This window comes from Symphalangus syndactylus, chromosome 4 (genome assembly GCF_028878055.3).
Source record: "Symphalangus syndactylus isolate Jambi chromosome 4, NHGRI_mSymSyn1-v2.1_pri, whole genome shotgun sequence".
NCBI lineage: Eukaryota > Metazoa > Chordata > Mammalia > Primates > Hylobatidae > Symphalangus > Symphalangus syndactylus.
In genome coordinates this window covers 29,930,785-29,954,711 of record NC_072426.2, presented here as the reverse complement: position 1 = coordinate 29,954,711, position 23,927 = coordinate 29,930,785, and the positions used below count along the sequence as shown (strand labels likewise).

Genomic DNA, 23,927 nt, shown 5'->3' with positions numbered 1-23,927 from the left:
ATCACTCACTATAGTGAAGAGAATGGATTTGTGTAAAGACTGATGAAGAAAACTAACATCAGAGGTGAAATAAACAGTTAACAATATAGTCCAACGGAGAGATAACAGTAGTTTAAGCAGGTAGAAGTGGAGCTAGAGGCAAGTGAAGAGATTGAAAAATAGATAAACAGATACACACAGCTGTGTGTGGGTGTGGGTGTGTGTGTGTGTGGTGCTTGCATATGTGTACCTGTGTATGATTTATTGCAAATGGGGGAGTGGAAGTGGAATAAAGGGAGGAAAAGGGGTATGTAATAATGTAGAATAGGGCCATTCACTAAAATAAACATCCTAAAGGGGCTGCATTTAGAAGGGAGATCATCAGTTTAGTTGTAGGATAAATTTGAGATAGAAAGTAGTTAATTCAATAGCTACTGGATCTAGATCTTAAAAATTTGTATCTCTTATCTGTTCCTGAATAAGTGGTGATTGTGATCAAGATAACTATCTAAGCATTTATAGAAGTGATTATTTTGTGCATTTCTTGGATTCTTCAAGAAAACAAATGCAATTGTTTTATAATGATGTTCTTAGAGAAGCTTTATTTATACATACACACACAAAAAACTTTATTTCTAAATTAGGTTTGTACTTTTAAAAAACTTTTAATTTTTATTATATTCATTTTGTTGAGATGGAAATGGCTCTGTCGCCCAGGCTGGAGTGCAGTGGCACCATCTGGGCTTACCACAACCTCTGCCTCCTGGCTTCAAGTTATTCTCCTGCCTCAGCCTCCTGAGTAGCTGGGATTACAGGCACACATCACCACACCCGGCTAATTTTTGTATTTTTAGTAGAGACGAGGTTTCACCATGTCGGCCAGGTTGGTCTCCAACTCCTGACCTCAAGTGATCCACCCACCTCAGCCTCCCAAAGTGCTGGGGTTACAGGCTTGAGCCACTGTGCCCGGCCTGTTTGTACTTTTTAATATGTCACTAAGACTCTTCAAAAGGCATCGTGAAGAAGTGCACAACTGGCATTTTTTTTTCTTTTTCTAATTCTTCCACTCTTCCTCTTATTCTGATTTTAGAACTCATATAAAATTCCTGTCATTTATAAGTAATGTCAAGAATAAGGAAGGAAAAAAGGAAACATCTGGAGGGAAAAGGTATATAAATTATGTAATCAAAGATGTTTATTTTTCATAAAAATGTTTCAGTAAATGTCCTTATTCAAGCTACACAGGGTGACACCACTTAGTATCTTTTTGTAGGTATTAAATTATTTCATCTAAACATCAAGAAAAAAAATCCTTTTCAGTAAAACTTTTAGGAATTTTATTAGTTCATTTATTTTACTAAGCTATATTTAACAAATAGAAAAGTATGAAAGGTGCATACTTATATATCTCAAGTGTCTTTGAACCCATGATATTAAATTTTTGCAATAATAGTAAGTATTCCTAAATGTTTTGCCCTGGTTTTCTAAAAAAAAAAAAAAAAAAAAAAAAAGAAACATTTTCAGGAAGGCAGAAAATTTCCAATTTTTACATTTTTTCTGATTTCATTTCCTGTTAAAGGAATTATGTTTAATTACACAAAATAACTTTATTATCAAATTACACATTCAGATGGAAGCAACATTAACTATAAATTATTTTTCTCAATGTTCTCATTTTGCTTTCTAATTGGTTTTTATTTATTTATTTAGAGACAGGGTCTTGCTATGTTGCCAGGCTGGAGTGCAGTGCTATTCACAGGTATGACCGTGATGCACTACAGCTTTGAACCCCTGGGCTCAAGTGATCTTCCTTCCTCAGCTTCCAGATCAGCTGGACTACAGGCATGCACCACCATGACCAGCTTTTAAAAATCTATCTGTAATCACTAGGTGTATTTTATTCGATGCCATGTATCAGGAAAGTACATTGTTTCGTTAGTCTCTTCTGTTAAATAGTGATAGTTTCAGGTGACAGGGTGAATGTGTGCTTGGGTGACCGCAGATACACATGAATCTATTTGAAAACCTCCTAATCATCAACATTAATCGTGTATTCTTTTGGTGGTGTTCCCATATACATTTTGCAGATTTTGCAGTGTATGTTTACCAGACTCTCAGAGGAATACTCCTATTTATTAGTCTTTGGCTACTTTATTCACTATTATAAACAACTCAGTGTATTGAATATATTTGTAGGGATGTCAAATATGTAACTGTTCTATTGCCTTATAATTTGACATTAGTATCTTGTATTTAATTTATTAAAATAATCATTTTAAGTCAAATTATGGAGAAATAAATAATCCTCAAACATGAATTTTAGAATGTAGTTTTCTCTCAAAAACTTAAACTTCTGAGACCTTTTTTTTGCCTTTTGATGTAACAAAATGAAGAAATTTAGACTTGGCTTCAAGAAATACTTTATAACTCTTAACTCTCTGACCAAATAAGATTTTATATATCTAGGGCTAAAGAATATGTATGCCTCCTCATAGATTCTTCTGAGGTCATGTTTGTCTGAATCTCTTTAAATATTATTACAAACTTTGGAAGTTGAAAATAATATTAACTTTCAAAGCGGCAACATGTATACATGTAACAAATTTGGATTTATCATGTATTTATAAACATATATTTGGAATTTCAGTTCTATAAGCAAACATCAAGCACAGCTATTAATTTTGGAGACATTAAGAGTAATACCTGTGAATTTTACGTTCTTTTTACGGGATACAGGAGATAAAATTAAAGGGACAGTGGCTTGTTAAGGTAGGCTATTGTTTATTGTATCACTCTGTATATCATTGTGTACCCATAGCTTAGCTTCCACTTACAAGTGAGAACTTGCAGTATTTAGTTTTATATTCCTGGCTTACTTCACTTAGGATATTGGCCTCCAGTTCCATCCAAGTTGCTGCAAAAAAAACATAATTTCATTATTTTTTATGGCTGAGTGGTATTCCATGGTGTCTATATACCATGTTTTCTTTATCCACTCATTGGTTGATGGACACTTAGATTGATTCCACATCTTTGCGGTTGTGAGTTGTGTTGCAAATAAATGTGCATGTGTAGGTGTCTTTTTTATATAATGATTTTTCTTTGAGTAGATACCTAGTAGTGGAATTACTGGATCAAACGGTAGATCTAATTTAGTTCTTTGAGAAATAAATAAAAATTAAATAATAAAAGATAGGCTAGTTGGCAAGTGTAAAAAATGGAAGCCAGGCACTATCTTAAATTCATTAGCTACATTGTTTTTGTTGTTTTATCTGGTTAAATTTTGGGCGAAGTACTTTAGGATTTTAGTTATTACTGGATGACTTAACTGAGTATAATGAGATATACTGTAGATACAGCAAAAATGTGGGAGATTTCTGAAGGGATATTTCTTACCTCAAATTCAAAATTTGAATTTTGAAAGAGTAATCTTAATTGTAAGTGTCTGTCAATTATTTGGAAGGCCATGTGTTTCTTTCTTTAACTTGTTTACTAGATTGTAATCAGATAAAAAAATGTAAAGGTAAAATACATACTTTCTCTCTGAGATTGGTACCCCAATCCAGTCTCATAATGTATGTCTAAAATACATAGTTACAAGAAGCTGAAAATAATGATTTTTTTTCATGAGACCATCAGTCATCAGGGTTCAAGCAGATCTTTTATGTTGTACGAGTTACAAAATGTGACACAGGGTGGAGGGGGAGTCTCCCTGTTTCCATGAAGGACATAGAGAAAATCACGGTGTCTATCTGGGATATAATTTCCTCATCTGTTATCTGAAGGAATTAATCTAAAGGAATTCTTTTAAGAGACTGTACTAATTAGTCAAGTAGATCTCAGTATTGTCCACATAAAAGGTCTTCATCTGTTTCAGATGTTCTAAAACTTAATATCACTCATGCTGTCCACAGTACCAAATAGATTCAGACAAGTATGTTCTGAAACTTGATTGTTTCCAATACCATATTTATTGAGCTCATTAAAAACACTGGATAATTTTTCTGCCCCTTGGGATAGACAGTATAATAACTCTCCAGCTATTTCTATGTCCTAATTCCTGGAACTCACAAATATGTTACATTACATGGCAAATGAGAATTTATTGAAGATAAAATTCACCAATCAGCTGATCTGAAAATATTATTTTGGAATATATAGGAAAGCTCAATACAATAATTAGAGTCTGTGAAAATAAAAGAGTAAAGCAGATAAGCTCAAAGTCTGAGCTGTGGAATAAGTATGTGGCGCGATATGAGTAGTACTCAACTAACTGTTATTAACTGATAAAATTGAAGAAGAACCATGAGTCAAGGAACAGGGCTGTCTCCAGAAGCCAGAACAAATAAATGGATTTTCCTTTTGACCTACAGAAGGGATATAGTCCTGTCCACACCTTGATTTTAGGCTAATGAGACTGATGACTCACAGAACTATAAGGTAACAAATTTGTGTTATTTTAAGTCTGTGGTGATTGTTACAATAGTGACAGAAAACTAACATCTCTCTTCTAGATTTTACAGCATAGTGAGGGATACTGACAAGAAAACTCATGTATCTATCAAAATATGTTCCAAGAAGATGATGGGAGCTCAAAATAGGTAGCTAAATCATTCTTCAGCTAGCCTCACTAAATTTTTTTTTCTTAAAGATTGATTCTTAATTGGGTCTCGACTAGGAGTAGGACAGACAGAGGAATAGATATAGTGATACAGAGTAGAAAATTTTAGCTCAAAAAAGGAAAGAAGGTATGCTATGCCATAAAAGTTTGAAAGGCTTTTATATACTTGGAAGAATCACAACTTACTGACGTCTTGTTTACTTGTATTACATGATTAGTATGTCTCGATATGGCTATAGTTTGCCTTGATATGATGTTGTGTAAAGCATTGGAAAATTCTGTTGTGTTTTCTAGTACTAGAAAATAATAGGGCAATGGTATATTGGAAATTAATGTTCTTATTTATAAGTTATAAAAATAATTTAACAATGTTATATTTTATAGATTTGGGATTGTTTGCCTCTTCTGTCATACCAGTCATTAGCTCTAGAACGCTAACTGGGAATGCTATGCTGGTGACGTGACCTCCTGCCCGTGTTCTTTCAATTCTGCTCTTTCCCCTTTTTTCTGTTTGTACATTTCAGAGACCTAACCTAAAATCTTAAACTCACTTCATTTGCTATTATATATGGCTTCTAGAAAGTGTATTTATATAAAATAGTTTCATGGCTTGTCAACATCATTCATGACATTTATTAATTCATATTAGGAAGGAAAATGTGATATATGCAAATAAAATACAATTTAGTTTTACAGTGTGCAGAAAAGAGACCTGAGACTGCTGCACTTAGAAAGATCTGCTTGCAAGATCGGCTCTTGTCTGGCCTATGGGAAAGTGATTATCTCTGAGGGTGAAGAGACGGGAATGGGAGAATAGAGACATGCAGATGAATAGAGTCAGTAATACTCTAATTCTTGGTTTAAGCAAATTTTTAATATTCGTTGCACTGTACAAATAAATACTTTTAAGAAAAGCACCATTTATTTGCTAATGGTGATAGTGTATCATAACCTGTTGATGATTAGTCTAATGTTTTATCTTTAAGTTTTAATTAAAATATTAATAATAGAAAATAAAGGTTTTAGAAATGGATTAGTATTCAGTTTTTAGCATTACTGGATTAATCACTTCATGTCAATTATTAATGTTACTTACTTTTTTGAGCTTCTGTTTCTTTATTTCACAAATGATGGTAGTGGCTGTCTTGTAATATTTTTTTTGAGAGAGGTTAGCCATTATTCCTGTTACCAAATATTTCTCGTTTTCTTTGCAGACACATGACAGGATGATACTTCTGTGGTTTTGTTTTTCAAGTGATATATGACCATAATATTTGTGATTAAAAGTGAACTCGTGGAGGTCACCTCTGAATGAGAAATATAAGATCTAGTGTATTATTTATGATGTTTTTCTTCCCTCTTTTGAGTGTGTCATTATTAGCTCTGTCAACCTACATCCTTGAGTGAGTATAATAGCAGAACAATTTGGACATTGAGAGTGAATAACAATATATAATTTTTGTTATTTTAGGCTTCTGATGTTTTATATTTGTTACCATAACACATTATTGCCTATCCTAACTAATACAATTTTCATTAAATTAAAAGAGATAAAAGAATGCCAATTACCCAACACAATGCTTAATGTATTATATGTGATTAACAACTTATAGCAGTTCTATTACTGTGAACTTCACAATTTCCATGTAATAGGACTCTGGTAGAATACAAGATAAAATAGGTAAATTTTGGTGACAGTAAAGATTGTAAAATTACACAGTGTATGAAATTATGTGTGTGCATATACATATACATATATGAGATGAATTAAGGCTCATTAAACACGAATATCACCATTTTTACATGGAGCTCTTTATTTTACTCGAGTTTTTGAAGCAAATCTCAGCTAAAGAAGTATGTATTTTATATAGGTCTCTAAAATAATTGCTTTCATTTTGGCCTTGACTGAGTCAAGAAAGCACGTCCAGGAATAAATAAATAAATTAAATAAAATTTAAATAAATTAATTAATTTATAATGGGATACTATTTGTATACATTTCAAAAACAAGAAAAACTATATATCATGTAGGCATACTTTTATGTGTGATTTGTTTAAAGCAAGGAAAAAATAATCAAAATTCAGGAAGGTAATTAAATCTGGCTGTAAGACATCAGTGATGAGTTTATGGCTTAAAATCTCTGCTCTATAAAGCATACATCTGAGCCATACTGCTGTCTTCCTAAAGAGGCCGTGTACACTTAGAAAATCACCTTTATAATATTATCTATTAAAAAAAGAAAACTCTGTTTTGGACTTATAATCCAAGGCAGTGACATCAGATATTATAAGGCATTTTAGGAGCATGGATAAGAATAAGCAGCAGTTTGTAATTGTAAAGATGCCTAACTATGTGTCTTTTTTATTTATCTGAGGTTAAAATGCTTGTTTTAATATATTTACATCTCAAACAGTTGGAAGATAGTGTATACGCACAAGCATCTTTAAAAGTAACTTGTTATCACCAAAGTTATAAACAACATGTATAATTTTTTTCTCAGTCTCTTTTCCTTTTGTTGATTTTGCTTTCCATTCTGTTTAGCCTCTTGTAAGAAAATTGCAGAGCCCTGCCTCACATTCTAAAAGCATAGACATGCTTAGATTAATAAAGAAGTAATTCTCCATTTCCCAAATGAAAATACTGTTTTAGATAAAATGCAGTAAGTCCAGAGACTTATATGACCTTCAATAATTAAAATGAATAAAATATTATTCAGTTTTCATAGTTACAACAAATTGTAACTGCTGCTGACTTCAAGAAAGGAACACGTTGAGACTTTAATTATTTCTAAAAATTGTTATTTTCTATAATGACATATATGCAAAATATTTATAAGTATAGAAAGCAGTGCAAGATTTTATAATTTACCTTATAAAAAGATTCATCCTCTTGAAATGCAGTATTGTTTTGGGTAAGAATCAAGAGTGCTCCCACTACAAGTATAGAAAGCAGTGCAAGATTTTATAATTTACCTTATAAAAAGTTTCATCTTCTTGAAATGCAGTATTGTTTTTGGTAAGAATCAAGGTTGCTCCTAATACAAGTTTTTCAGAGTTTAATTCAGTCATTTGGCTATGGACACAAGAAACCTGAAAGTAATGGAAGGTATTTATGAAGACAAGGAATGGCTCCAGTGGCCAGAAGGAGATTCATGGCTGGTGCATGGACATGTTGGAATATCAGCTAATGCATGGGGTCATGAAAAGTTCTGGCTGATTTGTGTACAACCATGCTGTCAAAGACATTGTCTCTAAAACACTTCTAATATGTGCCTAAACTCTTTATGATTTAGGTTTAGTTTTTCAGTTCTCCATGGTTATTGCAGAGAGATCTCTCCGTAGAAAGTACATTCATTAGCATTGGGTTAGGGGCATAACTGATTTGCAGGTAGATACTTTATATTTTCTGAAACCTTGGAGATCAGGAAGACTCTCATTTCCCTCAGTGAGCCAGTGTTTGTGTGGAGAGGACATATTTACACTGTTTCCTTTCCATTTTACTTTTTAAATCTCCTTCACATGGAACCTTTTTTCCTCCAGGGTCAAGAAATTCTCCACTGTTAGGTTCTCTGGGCTTTCACCTGTCTCCTCCTTGAGCCTAGACATGGCCCACAGAGTTCACTACTTTCCTTCTCTGCCTGAATAATGGGTAAAGCAACCAGCCTTCTTTATTTGATCTTTGATACTAGTGTTTCTTATTCTTTACAAAGCAAACTCTGCAACTTTCAGGTTCATGCAAATCTCCTTTCTAAATGATTAGGGCAACTTCTGAAAAGAATTAGAAAATAAGAAGGAAAGATGTCCAGCTCTGCCTACAACCCAACATCCCTTGCATCTCACAAAAGGATATACTTAAAACCCAAGGCATTCAGAAGAAGAAAATCTCCAGTGGATGCCCCTTTACTCTTTACTTTGCTCCCTGACCTTCAGGATTATGCAAGCTCCCTTCTTCAGGTTACTCTGTTAAAAAAAAAAAAAATAATCTAACTCCTTCCACAGAAATGTGTCTCATTTACTTGGGCTTTTTTTCAGTCTCCATATTCCATTATGGTTTTAGACCAAATGGAAATTTGAGTCAAGACTTCAGCTTTAATCTGCTAAACTGGAATTCTCTTTAGTTTACAATTTCATTTGTACAGGTAAGTATATACTTTTCTTTCATTGTTTCTTTTTAATATTCCCATTAGTGGGAATTCAGGCTATCTGTCTCTTACTTATCCTTGTTGACCTATAAATTATACATATTTTCTCCTAAAACATCTGTTGCTATTTTTTTCTTGGAACTTCTTGTTCAAGTCCTTTGAGGTAGGATTTAGGTCTGACTTTAGAATCTATGGAATATCTTAGCATTTGAGAATTTTAGATGAGTGATTAATAGATCTGTGTGTTCACCTTTTGATCCAGTTTTGGGGCAGGCACAAATGCTTATGTTTTATGATCTTCTTCAGAATGGAAGAAGAAGGATGTCAGTGTCCTCTTATTCTTGAAACACATTTAATTTCCTTTTTTAAGTTATAAATATTGTTAATTAAAATTTTAGCAGGGGTAATTTTAGTATGAATTTTTATTTTGAAATAAATTTAAATTTGCTGAAAGGTTGCCAAGGTAATACAGAATATCCCCATATGCTCCTCACACAGTTTCCCCTGATGTTTAATTTTTAGCATTTATCATGCCAATTGAAGGTTTATTTTATTTTATGTTTTATGCTTTCAACTGTTGTTTTAGATTCAGGGGGCACATGTGCAGGTTAGAGACATGGTATATTGTGTGACACTGAGTTTTGGGATATGACTGATCCCATCACCCAGATAGTGAGCATAGTACCTAACAGGTATTTTTTCAGACCTTGACCCACTCCTACTCTTCCTTCTATAGTAATTCCCAGTGCTAGTGTTCCCATATTTATGTCCATGTGTACCCAGTGATTAACTCCCACTTATAAGTGAGAACATGCAGTATTTGGTTTTTCTCTTCCTGTATTAATTTGCTTAGGATAATGGTCTCCAGCTGCATCCATGTTGCTGTAAGGGATGTGATTTCATTCTTGTTTTATGGCTGTGTGGTATTCCATGGTGTATATGTACTGCATTTTCTTTATCCAATCCATGGACACTTAGGTTGATTCCATGTCTTGATGATAAGGTTTGGCTGTGTCCCCATCCAAAATCTCATTTTGAATTGTAATCCTCTTAATCCCCACGTGTCAAGGGAGAGACCAGGTGGAGGTAGTTGAATCACAGGGGCGGTTTCCCCTGTGCTGTTCTAGTGAAGCTTGTGAGTTCTCATGAGACCTGATGGTTTTATATGTGTATGGTGGTTCCTCCTGAGTTCATTCTCCTTCCTGCCTCCTTATGAAAAAGGTGCCTTGCTTCCCATTTGTCTTCTACCATAACTGTAAGTTTCCTGAAGCCTCCCCAGCTATGCTGAATTGTGAGTTAATTAAACCTTTTTCATTTATAAATTACCCAGTCTCAGGCAGTACTTCATAGCAGTGTGAAAAACAGACTAATACACTTGGCTTTTGTGCATAGTGCTATGATGGAACACACAAATGAATGTGTCCCTTTTTTGTAGGATGATTTATTTTCCTTTGTGTGTATCCCTAGTAATGTAAATGCTGGGTCTAACAGTAGTTCTGAGTTCTTTGGGAAATCTCCAAACTGCTTTCCACAGAGGCTGAACTAATTTACATTCAAACCCAGAGTATATAACCATTCCCTTTTCTCCACAGCCTCGCCAACTGTGTTAGGCTGTTCTTGTATTACTATAAATAAATACCTGACATTGGGTAATTTTTTAAAAAAAGAGATTTAACTGGCTAATGGTTCTGCAGGCTGCACAGGAAGCACAGCACCAGCATCTTCTCAGCTTCTAGGGAGGCCTCATGGTGAAAGGTAAAGCTGGAGCAAGGATCTCACATGGCAGAGTGGAAGCAAGAGAGAGGTGCGGAAGTGGCACACATTTTAAATGATATGATCAGATCTCATAAGAGCTCACTCACTGTCATGAGGACAGCACCAAGCCGTAAGGAATCTGCCTCTATAACCCAAACACCTCCAACCAGGTCCCACCTCCAACATCGGGGATTACAATTTTACATGAGATATTGTGGGGATATATATTCAAAGTATATCATCAACATCTGTTATTTTTTGACTTTTTAATAATAACATTCTGGTTGATGTAAGACAGTATCTCATATTTGTTTTGATTTGTATTTCTCTTATGCTTAGTGATGCAGAGCATTTGTCATGTGTTTGTTGGCAGCTTGTAAGTCTTCCTTTGAGAACTGTCTCTTCATGTCCTCTGCTCACTTTTCAATGAGTTTATTTGTTTTTTCACTTTTGAATTGTTTAAGTTCCTTAGAGGCTCTGGATATTAGATTTCTGTCAGTTGCATAATTTATGAATATTTCCTTCCATTCCATAGGTTATCTGTTTACTCTGTTGATAGTTTATTTTGAGGTGCAAAAGCTCTTTAGGGTCCCAACTGTCAATTTTTATTTTTTGTAATTTTTGTTTTTGCAATTACTTTTGAGGACTTACTCATAAATTCTTAGCCAAGGCTGATGTCCAGAATGGTATGTCCTAGGTTTTCTTCTAGCACTTTTATAGTTTTAGGTCTTACATTCATCTTGAGACAATTTTTGCCTGGGATGAAAGGCAAGGGTGCAGTTTCATTCTTCTGCGTATGGCTAGCCAGTAAAACTAGCACCATTTATTGAATAGAAAGTCCGTTCTCCATTGCTTATTTTTGTCAACTCTGTTGAAGATCAGATGGTTGTAAGTATGCAGCTTTATTTCTGTTCTCTATTCTGTTCCATTGGTCTATGTGTTTGTTTTTGTGACAATACCATGCTGTTTTAGTTAAAGCAGCCTTGTATACAATTTGAAGACAGGTAATGTGATGTCTCCAGCTTTCTTCTCTTCACTTAGGATTGCTTTAGCTATTCAAGCTCTTTTCTAGTTCCATATGAATTTTAGAAGACTTTCTTCTAGTTCTGGGAAAAACATAGTTGGTAGTTCCAGTTCATGAGCATGGAACATTTTCCCATTTGTTTCATCTATGATTTCATTCAGCAGTATTTTGTAATTCTCCTTCTAGAAATTTTTCATCTCCTTTGTTGGATGCGTTCCTACTTAATTTTTTCGTGACTATTGTAAATGGGTTTGTGATGTTAATTTGGCTCCCAACTTGAACATTATTGGTGTATAGAAATGCTACTGATTTTTGTATGTGGATTTTGGATCCTGAAACTTTACTGCAGTTGCTAATCAATTCTAGGGGCCTTTTCGAAGAGTCTTTACAGTTTTCTAGGTATAGAATTATATCAGCACCGAAGAGAGTTAATTTGACTGCCTTTTTTCCTATTTAGATGCCTCGTATTTTTTTCTTTTGCCTGATTGCTCTGTCTAGGACTTCCAGTACTATGTTGAATAGGAATGGTGAAAGTGGGCATTATTGTCTTGCTCCAGTTCCCAAGGGGTATGCTTCCAGATTTTGTCCATTCAGTATGATTTTGCTCTAGGTTTGTCATACATGGCTCCTATCATTTTGAGGTATGTTTAATGCCTAGTTTGTTGTAGGCTTTTATCATAAAGGGGTGTTGAATTTTATCAAAAGATTCATCTGAGTCTGTTGATAATGATATGGTTATTAAGTTTTGTTTTGTTTATGAGGTGAATCAAATTTATTGATTTGCATATGTTGAACCAACTTTGCTTCCCAGGAATATAGCCTTCTTGATCATGGTGAATTAACTTTTCCATGTGCTTCTGGATTCTGTCAAATAACATTTTGCTTATCTTCTCTTGAATTCTGGGTTATTATATTTCTTCCTTTCTTTCTTTTTAAAATTACTTCTATAAAGTTCTTTAATGTTTAATTAAATGTAACACTCACAAATATTAGCTAATTTTTTTTAATAATTGCCCTATTGCCAGGTACAAAAATACTGTTTTCTCAGAGTTTTACTTAATAGTTTTGCACTCAAATTTTTTTTTGTGTTAAAGCATATGCTTTCTTCAGATGGAATAATAAGTACTGTAGGTAGATGAACATTATTCATGAAGTTAGCAATTTTGAGAATTCAACAAATTTGATAATTTTGGCATAAGCTTTCTAGGAATGTTGAATCTCATACTAAAAAAAAAAAACCGTGTGTGTGTGTATTCTTTCCTGCTTGAGCTTCTCTTTTAAAGTAGCAGAAGTGCTCACTAATTAGTGTAAATTTTTGGTGTACCCAGTATAGGCCATTCCTAACAAAAGCAAAGGAGAAGTCAAAGAACTGAAATGGAAGTCTTGGTGAGAGCAGATATCATGTCAGCCACATCGTATTTATTAAATCCACTCGTGAATGTGAGTCTAACATTCTCACCAGCTCTAGTCATAACCAAACTGACTCAAGAACCATGTCATATTATTGATCTATGCTTTGCACCCAAAACAATAATTGACACATGAGAGGCATCAAGGGCAATTTGGTTACTCTACCAGAAACTGATGAAAGACCTAAAGTAATTAATCATGTATAATAATTTTGCATCGTTTTTCAATAGACGCTTAAATTTAGACGAACTACTGGCATGACTTCTAAGATACCAGTAACATTATTTCCCATGTATTATCAAGTTTAAGGTTTGTCTGCTTCCCTGTACCTTTGAACTAAAGACCTGTAGAAATAAATTTAAGAAAATAATTGTGGTAAACAGAGTTTCTGTGATTTTAGAGCCAATAAAGTAAGAGGAAAAGTCACTGAAAATCCAGAATAAGAGAAACTCACATGAAAGATCAAGTTGGTAAATCTCTGGAAACCTCAAAAAATCAGGAAATATGTTAATCTATAATTTATGTGGGAAGAATATAAGGCCAACAGGGGACCTATATCTTCCTGCTCCTTCTCGTGCATAGTAACTCAGTGGATGCTGTGTGTTTAGCCATTCTTTGCTTTGCCCACACATTCAGTTTCTTGGGATTCTACACCTGTTCCCTCGGTTTACACAGAAGTCTCTCTTCCCTACTGCAGTATCTTACTAAGATCCATCTTGCTATTTTTAACAAGTGTCTGACTTTGTTTCTTCATGACACTTTTAATGTTCGTAACTTGGGATCAGGTAACAAATTCAAGGCAATCAGTTTTATATTTTGTAATATTTTTGCTGCTGATTCTTTTAAACTCTAGACAAATGGTTCTAAATATTTTCACCACACTTCCCTTTTCTTTTTTGTTCCTGCACTATAAACCCGAAATTTAAGAGATGGTATATGCCAAGTTTCATTTAGAGCATTATAATTAATTTATTTGCCCTATTTTAAGTAGCCAAACACATGTATAAATACTTCGATGGAGAAACAATATTATAAAACTAGTTAACATATTTCCGCATGAGCAAAATTTGCCTTATCACCTTATGACTTTATAATCTAAACCCATGATTTTCTTTGGTTTTTGAAAAGATTTTTTAATGTATCAAACATGTACTCTCTGTTCTTTCCTTGTAATCAGTACAGTTAATCTTGATAAATTAATTTCACATGATTTCATTTTAAAATATAATATTTTGTATAGTCAATGTATAAACCATCAACAGTTTCCATATCTTCCCGTTCATGACAACACAGATCAAAGCAAGTAGCTAATGGATCCTAGTAATAGTTATTAGTACATAACTAGTAGTCAACTATACCAGAGGTAAATGCTTTTACAGAGAATTGTTCATAAAAATTTTAATGGTTTGGAAACCAAATATCTTAGCTTCATCTTGATTAAGAAAATGAAATTTTAATGTGGTTTACATTTTAACTAATGAGGGTCCATTTATATAGTTTAGTGTTCCAAGCCAGAAGAGACTGGGCTTGAAGAGCCTAAAATATGGCATTGTTTATTTCTCGCCAAATAAATAGGTCAGTCAACATTTGTCTCTACTAATTAAAAATTAGCAATAAAAATAATAACAATCAGTAACAATGTTAGAACATTCATATTTTTCTCAGCATGGTTCTGTGCATGTTATTTATAAAAACCCACTTAATCCTTACATGTTATGAAGTAGATAGTATTATGTAAAAAACTTAGTCAAATTAAAAAAAGCCTTTTCGTTATTAATATTAGTACTTATAAAATATATAAAAGGAACCATAATTGGACTTTCGTTTTTGGTTGTGTTAATTTGCACGACACTGTCTAGGTAAGATGGACGTATGCAGAGCTTCTGCTGCGAAAGGATCAGAGAAGACCAATAGACAACCTAGGACAAGAGTTTTACTTCATTAATTGATGTTGTTTGCTTTGATGAGCAAGGCTGTAAGTAGTGATTTCAGGGCAAGAAGTCAGTACAATGGTGGAAACTAGTCTACCTTGAATAGACTAATGGAAAGTCAGGCAGTGAAAATAAAATCAATTGAACAAAACCGTGAATAATTAAGTTGATTGGATTGGACTTTATATGGAAGTAGTGGGAATCACATAGGCATTCAATCAAATAACTAACCTGAAGTGTGATGTTTGAAGAAAACGTATCTGACATTAGTAGGCAAGATGCAGCAGGTCTTGGGAAAATGAAAATAAAGAATCTGCTTTGAAATACATCATAAAGAAAGAGGAGGTTGTGAAAGACACTGATGGCAATAGAAATAGAAAGGAGCTCACAGACATGAGAGATAGGGTACAGGAAATAGCCACTGGATTAATGGTTTTTCCCACTGTAGTGGGAAATATATATATATATATATACACACACACACACACACACACACACACACACACACACACATACAGGTTACACTGATGTTTGACAGCAAGGGTTTAGAATAATGAGAAGAAATATTTAAAGTAGTTTGTAGAATAGGTTAAGAGGTTAAGAGGATTAGGACAAATGACAAAGCAAGCCAGAATGCCCTATCACCGGAACTCATGGAAAACAAAATTTAAATCTTGTCACCAATTATTGTATTTATCAAAGTCGAGGTTCTTTCCGGTGCTCAGCTTCCCTAGAGCTACAGTGTTTCTTATCAGAGATCGGAAAAGCCAGGGAGGTCCGATATCTCACGGCTTCCCCTTACAATACACACACACACACACACACACAAATACACACACACACACACACACACACAAATTTCCTCCAGTAGATATGTAGAGCATCAACATTGACCTCCACACACCCCCTCACAAATTCAGACACTAGAATATCTCTTCCTGTGACAGGGATGGTACTCCTTTACAGTCCATGTTTTCATCAAAGTATGTTCATCAGCCTTCCCCACAGACTCTCATTCTTACTTAGCCAATATCACTCACCTCATAGTGCTAACTTATGAAAATACAGTTAGCTGTAGAAGAGCTGGTGATTTAATAAGCACAGAAAACCACAAAGGAAACTTAAATTCTCATTCCTTGGTAATAACTCTAACTCAGAGTTTAAAAATGATTCTCCACTTTGCTAATTAAAAAAATACCTCTTCTTTCGTTTCTTTACAACGTTTGACACTATCAACCAATCACCCTTTCTCCAATGTTCCTTCCCCTTCACAACATCCCTGACAAATACCGTTTCATTTTCTTTCCTGAAGAATATTTCTTCCCTTCTCTTTCTTCCTGCCCACATTTTTGCATTCATTATTTTCTGTGTGACTCTGTTTAATCACCAGTGAGTGATTCCAGCTAAAGGAGGATGAGATTGTGCAGAGAAAAATGGGATTTGAGGAGAAAATCTAAGGAGTTTAGAAGTAACAACAATGCTGAAAGAGTGTACTTTTAAAAAGAGAAAACAGAATGTTCCTTTTAGATTAAAACAATGAGAAAAATAGAGACTATGTATTCAGAGGCAGAGAATTACACAGATTTTGGACATTTTATATCGTTTGAAAAATTGAGTTATCTGCTTAAAATGTCTGATTTTAAGAGGGTGAGACAATTCAGAACAATGGGCCCCCAAGGCAGCTTGTACTTGGTGAAGTTTTAGTAAATTTAGTGTTTGCATATTTCATCTTTTCTTTCTCAGGCAAAGTAAACTTTTCTTAAAAAATAATCTTAAGGAGGTATACAGAGATCAGCATATTTAATACATCGAACCATTTAATATGCACTAGAGGATGTATTTTATTAATAATAGTAATTAGTGTTGCTAGCATGGGGTTTGGAAGGTCACTAGTCAATAGATGTTCATTTATTTGAAATAAAATAATCCTAGCATTAATCCATTTTTGATGAATATTGCTTTGGTTAAGCAAATAATTACAACAAAGTTTTGCATTTATGAATGAATCAGCTTTATGTCCACTGGGTTTACTTAAAATGAACTACAAGTATATAATTTTAAATGAAAAATAATTTTCTCCACCTACACAGTACCTTAGGGAACAGAATATACTTAAGCTTGCCGTTTTTGTGTCTTCCTGAAAAACAATATATCTTTTTCTCCATTGAATATTAGGAGATTGGATATTTTTATTCTTACTTGTTTATTAAAATAGGAATAAATCTTCTTTTATGTTTCAGGAAAGCACAGTAGAGTGCTTTATACGCAGCTTTTCAGTAAAGGGGAAAAAGGAGGCATTGTATGGATAGTATGTTCCTTAGAATGACAATGGAAACGTAGACTGCCTCTGTTTCTCTTACACATCACAGTTCTATTGCAAAATACAGATAATCCTACAGGGTGTGTAGAAAACATATAAATAATAGAGTTTTACAGAAAAAGACTATTATGATTGTTACATACTACTAATAACAATTTCTGCCTTACTTTCTCAGTGGTATCTATCACAAAATGTATTGCTCAGCTTTCGCAAGAAACTGGATGGTGAGACCATTCAGTGGTTTAAATGTGCTGATGCAGGCTTCTTTCTGAAGGTGCACTGGCACATTCAGTATCCTTGACCTTCAGTAAAGAGTAAAAAGAATCAGTTTTAGAAACCAACCCCTGTAATTTGTCTTACATGATCATTTCCCCTGAAAGCTTCATTTAGGCTCGGTTTCATTTATAAGACTAGAAATATTAGAATCATTTTTATCTCAAATTCCCATCTGATATACTAAAGCCATTGTATCAGATTTTTCCTATATGATATGTGACTGTATAATAATAAGATTGGTACTTCATTAATCTTTGCCTAATTTTCCCATTATGCTACAATCATATTACAGGTTCACAGTATTATTTTCCTGAAAAATTTATGTTTATACAAAATAAGTTATTGAGTTGGGGTCAGCAAACTTTTTCTGTAAAGAACAAAGTAAATCTTTAGGGCTTTTGTGGGCCAGGTCGTCTCTGTTGCAACGATTTAACTCTGGTTGTTGTAGTGTTAAAATAATCAACAATATATGTTTAAAAGGGGAACAAGATTGTGGACATTTAAATTTAAATTTTATATAATTTTCCCATGTTAAGAAATATCTGTTTTTTGATTTTTTCCCCAAATGTTTAGAAATGTCAAAACCGTTCTTATCCTTTCAGCCTTACAAAAATCAGGTGGTGGGCTGGATTTTTCCTGTGGGCTATAATTTGCCAACCCCTGTCTTGGATAACACAATCAGTGAACCTACTCTTAGAAGCCCAGTCCCAGATTTAGAAAACAGATTAAGAACTTTAGAAGAATACAAATAGGAAGTGGAAAAAATAATGTAAATTTGGTCCACACTATGATTGTTCTAGTGTGGCAGTCTAGAAAATTAAAGATGATAATTTTGTTAGAAGTGAAGTATAGTGGTAATGGTGGAAGCTAGGCACTTATCTTGAAGTTACTTTTGCAAAGCAAGCACATCTTATTTAGTTTAGAGTACCTTTGGTGGGAACAAATCCCTCTGCTTAACATCTCTGCATCCCACCATTCCTCACTCCTAGTATTTACTTAAAACGTGAACAATCAGTTACAAGAGTACACACAAAAAGAAAACTGAGGGAGAAACAATGTGTTTCTCATCAGTATCACTATATATAATAATTACATTAAATTCTTCCTTCAGCCTTTGAGACTTATCTCAATGTCATTATGAAACCACAACTTTCTCTTGCCATTTCCTCTCTTATCCCAATCTATGAATTATCAACCCTCCTTCCTTTAAATTACTAACTTTTTTTTAGTCTCTATTAACAGATGTTATTCCAGTCTGCCATGTGAGAGAATTGATGACTTCTTTAAAATCTCTTTGAAGTTAGGTTTTTGAGGAGGTAGAGTCTACCTTAGTATCCTCACAGTTTCTCCAGGAGGGGTCTTCAATTTAATTGTCTTTTATTTAACATTTTGTTTTTAAGTTAGATTAAGCCCATAAAATAAAATGCAACATGTTTTCAGATTCTTAAATATTAATATTGAAGGTCAGTGTTTGACTTTCCTTTCTCTATGCAAAAGGGAACATTTTGTTAAAAATAGAGCTAAAGAGTAACATCATGAACTAAAATTTTAAAAATTCATACACAAATTTTCTTTTAAGGAAAACATCCATTTGATGCTTTGATATCCTCCTGGAGTATCATTTTATCTGCAGATACAAATTTTTTTTTCCATATGGTATAACATGCTGCCGTTGTCTCCATATATAGCCACCTCTGTGTGTCTTCATATATTTTGCTCTATGGTGAGCTTATTTAGACACTAAAGTGTTTATTAGTTTGTTAAGGCACATACTTTTATAATAATATTTCAACATAATTAGTGATTCTAGAAATATATAACATGTAGCAAACTCATTATTGCTCCATTGGTGCCCACACAGCCACACACCCATATATACACAGACACTCAAGTAGATAACACAAATCTGTTAGTAGAATATGTGTATCTATTTACATACAGAGATTACTATTCAAACAATAATAATGATAATCTTTACAATCCTAGTAACTCACATTTGTTATATTCTTACTCTGTGCTATACATTATGCTAACCAAGCTACTTGCATGTTCTTATTTGGTGCTCACAGCAATCATGTTGGTAAAACACAGCTTCATAATCATGTACCACTGCTGATAATGAGTTTATCTGAAATATTTCCCTGGTTTTACATCATAATGTATGTTCCAGCATAAGGTTAGTAGGCTACTACTTCTGTATGTGGAAAGTGTTTTAAATGAGGAAGATAACTAAACCTAATAAGGCATTTGTAATAACCTAAATATCACTTTAGGAAGGATATGTATGTTTATTGCTCCAGTTAAATAGATACGTATACTGCCATTTTAATAGATGCATTTCAACCTCAAATACTCATGTACTTAATCTACTTAATCTACATACTTTGTCTATAGAAAACAGACATCAAAATATATTACCTCTTCTCATATTATACTGACATGACAGAAGAACTTTAGAACATGCTAAATGGGAAGTAGAATTTATAGAAGAATTCCCCAGGCTTCTAATATATCTTGAAAACAAAGTTACAGTTGGGCTGAATACTCTCATTCTGTGACTCTTATTCCATCTTCTTTCTCCTATTCTTACTCTTCTTCTTCTTCTTTTTTTTTTTTAGAACATGCTAAATGGGAAGTAGAATTTATAGAAGAATTCCCCAGGCTTCTAATATATCTTGAAAACAAAGTTACAGTTGGGCTGAATACTCTCATTCTGTGACTCTTATTCCATCTTCTTTCTCCTATTCTTACTCTTCTTCTTCTTCTTTTTTTTTTTTAGAACATGCTAAATGGGAAGTAGAATTTATAGAAGAATTCCCCAGGCTTCTAATATATCTTGAAAACAAAGTTACAGTTGGGCTGAATACTCTCATTCTGTGACTCTTATTCCATCTTCTTTCTCCTATTCTTACTCTTCTTCTTCTTCTTCTTTTTTTTTTTTTTTTTTTGAGATAGAGTCTCACTCTGTCTCCCAGGATGGACTGCAGTGGCGTGATCTCGGCTCAGTGCAATCTCTGCCTCTTGGGTTCAAGAAATTATTTGCCTCAGCCTTCTGAGTAGCTGAGATTATAGGTGCCCACCACTATGCCTAATTTTTTTTTTTGTATTTTTAGAGTTGGAGTTTCACCATCTTGGCCAGGTTGGTCTTGAACTCCTGACCTTGTGATCTACCCACCTCAGATTACAGGCATGAGCCACCATGCCTGGCCTTTTCTTTTAAGCTACTTTTTAATATATAGTAATGACAGTTAATATTGTATATACTATGCTGTTCATCAATGCTGTAACTTTCTTAGTTTCATTTTCTCACTCAATTGAAGTCCACGTACCCAGGTCACAAAAATTTTAGCTATATGGAAGACCTTATGATACAGTAATTTTCCATATACATATAGTAAAAGTGTATGTTCTCTTTATTGTATATTAACATAATTTACTTCTGAGTAAGATGGCTTCGGAAACACGATTTTACTATTATTCCAAAACAGATTCACAAATAGGTAATTAAGAAAGTGCTACATTTTACATCTTGCAAGATCTTACAAGATCTTAAAATTTGATCAATTAGTTGCTCAATGGCTACCATCCCACTGGAAATAATCTACACAATATTAGGACCCTGGTGATGTTCACCAAATAGTTATATTTTTAGGCCAGGCATGGTGGCTCATGCCTGTAATCCCAGCACTTTGGGAGGCCAAGGCTGGTGGATCATCTGAGGTCAGGAGTTCGAGACAGGCTGGCCAACATGGTGAAATCCAGTCTCTACTTAAAAAAATAAATAAAAATAAATAAAAATAAAAAGTCATGTTTTTAAAGATACAATGAAATTCATTATAAACATCAGTGATCCTTAATGACATATTGCTTATGGACTAGGTTTTCTTTTTTATGCTGAATTTGAACAAATATTTAGGCTAGAAATGCCATTTTACAAAGAAGTTATAAGCTTTCAAATTATTAATTTTATTGTAAAAGCAGGCATCCAAAGAAATTAGTAATGAGAAGGAAGACTATATAATGCAATAAAATATAGCCTCCATGTAGCTGAAGACACATTAATGTCACCTAGTTAAACTTGGGTTCCATTTCTGAGGTACTCATAAGTCTGAGTAGGTCTCAAAGTCTCTAAACAAGTGTCTTTGGTGGCTGTGTGTCCAGTGTTATAATTCTCAACATGCACTTTTTATCAAAGTTAACTAGAGGTACTTTTTAAAAAAAAAATCAGAATTCTGTACCCAACCAAAAATATTTGATTTGTATCTGGAAAGGTATCTGGGAATCTGCATTTTAACAAGCACCTCCTGTGATTACAGTTGGGGAGTCCACAAAATATACTTTGAAAAAATAGGACACACTTGCAGTGCTTCATTTAAAAACCCCAAACAGATGAAAAATTAAGGCCTCCAAAGAATCAGTTCTATGATTTCACTGATTTAAAAGTTCCTCATCTGACTAGGAATATGTTCTTTATAGCTGACCTAATTTTCCATAGAAAATCTAAGGACAGTAGCTTTTTCCTCAGTGTTCTTTCTGTATCTTCCAATTTTCTGGTTTTTGCAGAGCTGTTCTTCATGCCTCCCTTTTATAAGTCCTTGAGTTCAGGATCAAACAGCAGAAACCTGAATGTTGATTCCACCCACAGATATAATTTTGAGGGTTTTTTAAACTTTATTTTTTAATTTTTTTCTTAGCCACTTTTTTGAATTGAACACATTTTTAAAGGCTTTGCACATTAAAATATCAAAATTTATTTCTACTCAAAAAATGAGATAATTTGGTAATGCTGAGCCTGCCGTTGTCTACAGCAACAATTTCCTAGTATAGTCCACTGCCTTTAAACCGTGTGATATTTTTAGTTCACCAGTGTCTGTACCAATCCCTGTGATGCTACTGACATTGAGACTAAGTATCCATTGCCATTTTCCTCTGGGAATATTTTTATTATTGAAAAACTTCTCTCTCTATTTATGTTTCTATACCTAATAATAGATTATAAAATTTGACAGAAAGACTACATATTTCAAGATAAATGGAGAAAGTTTTTCACAAAATGAGCAGTATTTTATGTTTATTTTGTAAATATGAAATGCTTCACACATTTTGTTATTTGTATGTGTCTTATTTTGTCATTTCTAGTTTATGTGTGTTTTTCTATCTCACTAGAATGAAAGTCTATGATGTTTTTATGCAGAGATAGACAGTGTCTGATTTGTCTGTATGTCTCAAGTACCAAGGTAACTGTGATGTTCTTGGCATAGAATAGATGCACATATGTGTATTTCATTGATTAATATTACTTTTAAAAAACTATGAGTACTAGAGATTGCATAATTCTAATCCATTTATTATTTTCTTAGACTTATTTCTTCAATCTATGCACATCTGTTGGATTTTCTCTTGAATCTTCTAAATCCATTTCTTGCCCAATTCTACAATTTCCACACATTTCTGTTTAGTTCCAGAAACACAGAATAAAAAAATCTACTGAGTATAGTTCTATATGAAACATTGTATCCAGTAAAGAAGAATTATGCCCCAACATACTCTAGCCTTATGGCTGCCAATAGAAATAACCCCCTTCTACTTTCTACTGTATAGACTCAATTTGTATCACTTTACCACTTACTTAATGCATGTTTATTCTCAATTCATAAGATGTATTATCTCGCCTGATGTATAGTTATTATTTTAGGTAATAGCTACCTTTCAGCGTACTTTTTCCCTTAACTTTAGAAAGCATGATGAACATTTAGAAAACATTGTGTGAATGGGTAAATACATATCCAACATTCAATAAAAAATAAATTAAAATCCAAGCCCAAATCAGCAATAGCAAAAACAATCACCGTTTACTGAGTACTTAGCATATCTTCTACATATCATATATTAGCCATTTGACGAACACAATTCTGCCTCATATCTCATTTGATCCTCATCACAACTATTAGAAACTCTAGATTAAAAATATAGATTCAAGGAAGAGGTAATAAGTAGCAGAGCCCAGAATGAAAAGGCAGACTCTTTGATCCCAAACCCTTGTTCCACACACAAGAGTATGCAAGTGGGACTTTGCCTCTTGGTGGGAATTTCTGTGGACAAGCGCGAGAAAAGTAACAAAAGTACAAGAAGAAAGTAGAATGACAATAGCACCCTGACCAGAAGTTTATTTGTAGTGACAGAGCACTTCATTAGTGTTTGTTTAAATATTTAATAATTAGGTCAGATAGTACAAATACAATTGTAATATAAAATTATAGTTTTGCAGTTATTTTGGTCATGAAAATTATTCAAGTTTAAATTGCTGAAACTTCTAAAGGGATAAAGTACTTGACTTTCAAAAGCTTTAATTTTTAAGCCATTAAAATTCCTTTAATGAGCAATATTGCCTCAATAATAACCCCTTAAAGTGAACAAAACTTTCAGCATTTTCAACTGCTTTCACCTCTCTCATTTATTTTAAAAATTC

General features: G+C 33.5%; 1 protein-coding gene and 1 long non-coding RNA gene across 10 annotated transcripts in view; both read left to right on the top strand.

Moving 5' to 3' along the window:
* Positions 1 to 23,927, top strand: part of PCDH15 (protocadherin related 15) — a 1,819,045-nt gene that overhangs the window by 989,845 nt on the left and 805,273 nt on the right. The window lies entirely within an intron of this gene.
* LOC129480505 (uncharacterized) lies at positions 4,285 to 8,582 on the top strand. Its single transcript, XR_008657067.2, has 5 exons — positions 4,285 to 4,419; positions 4,494 to 4,580; positions 5,815 to 6,003; positions 8,141 to 8,249; positions 8,361 to 8,582. It is a non-coding gene; the product is annotated as an uncharacterized lncRNA (long non-coding RNA).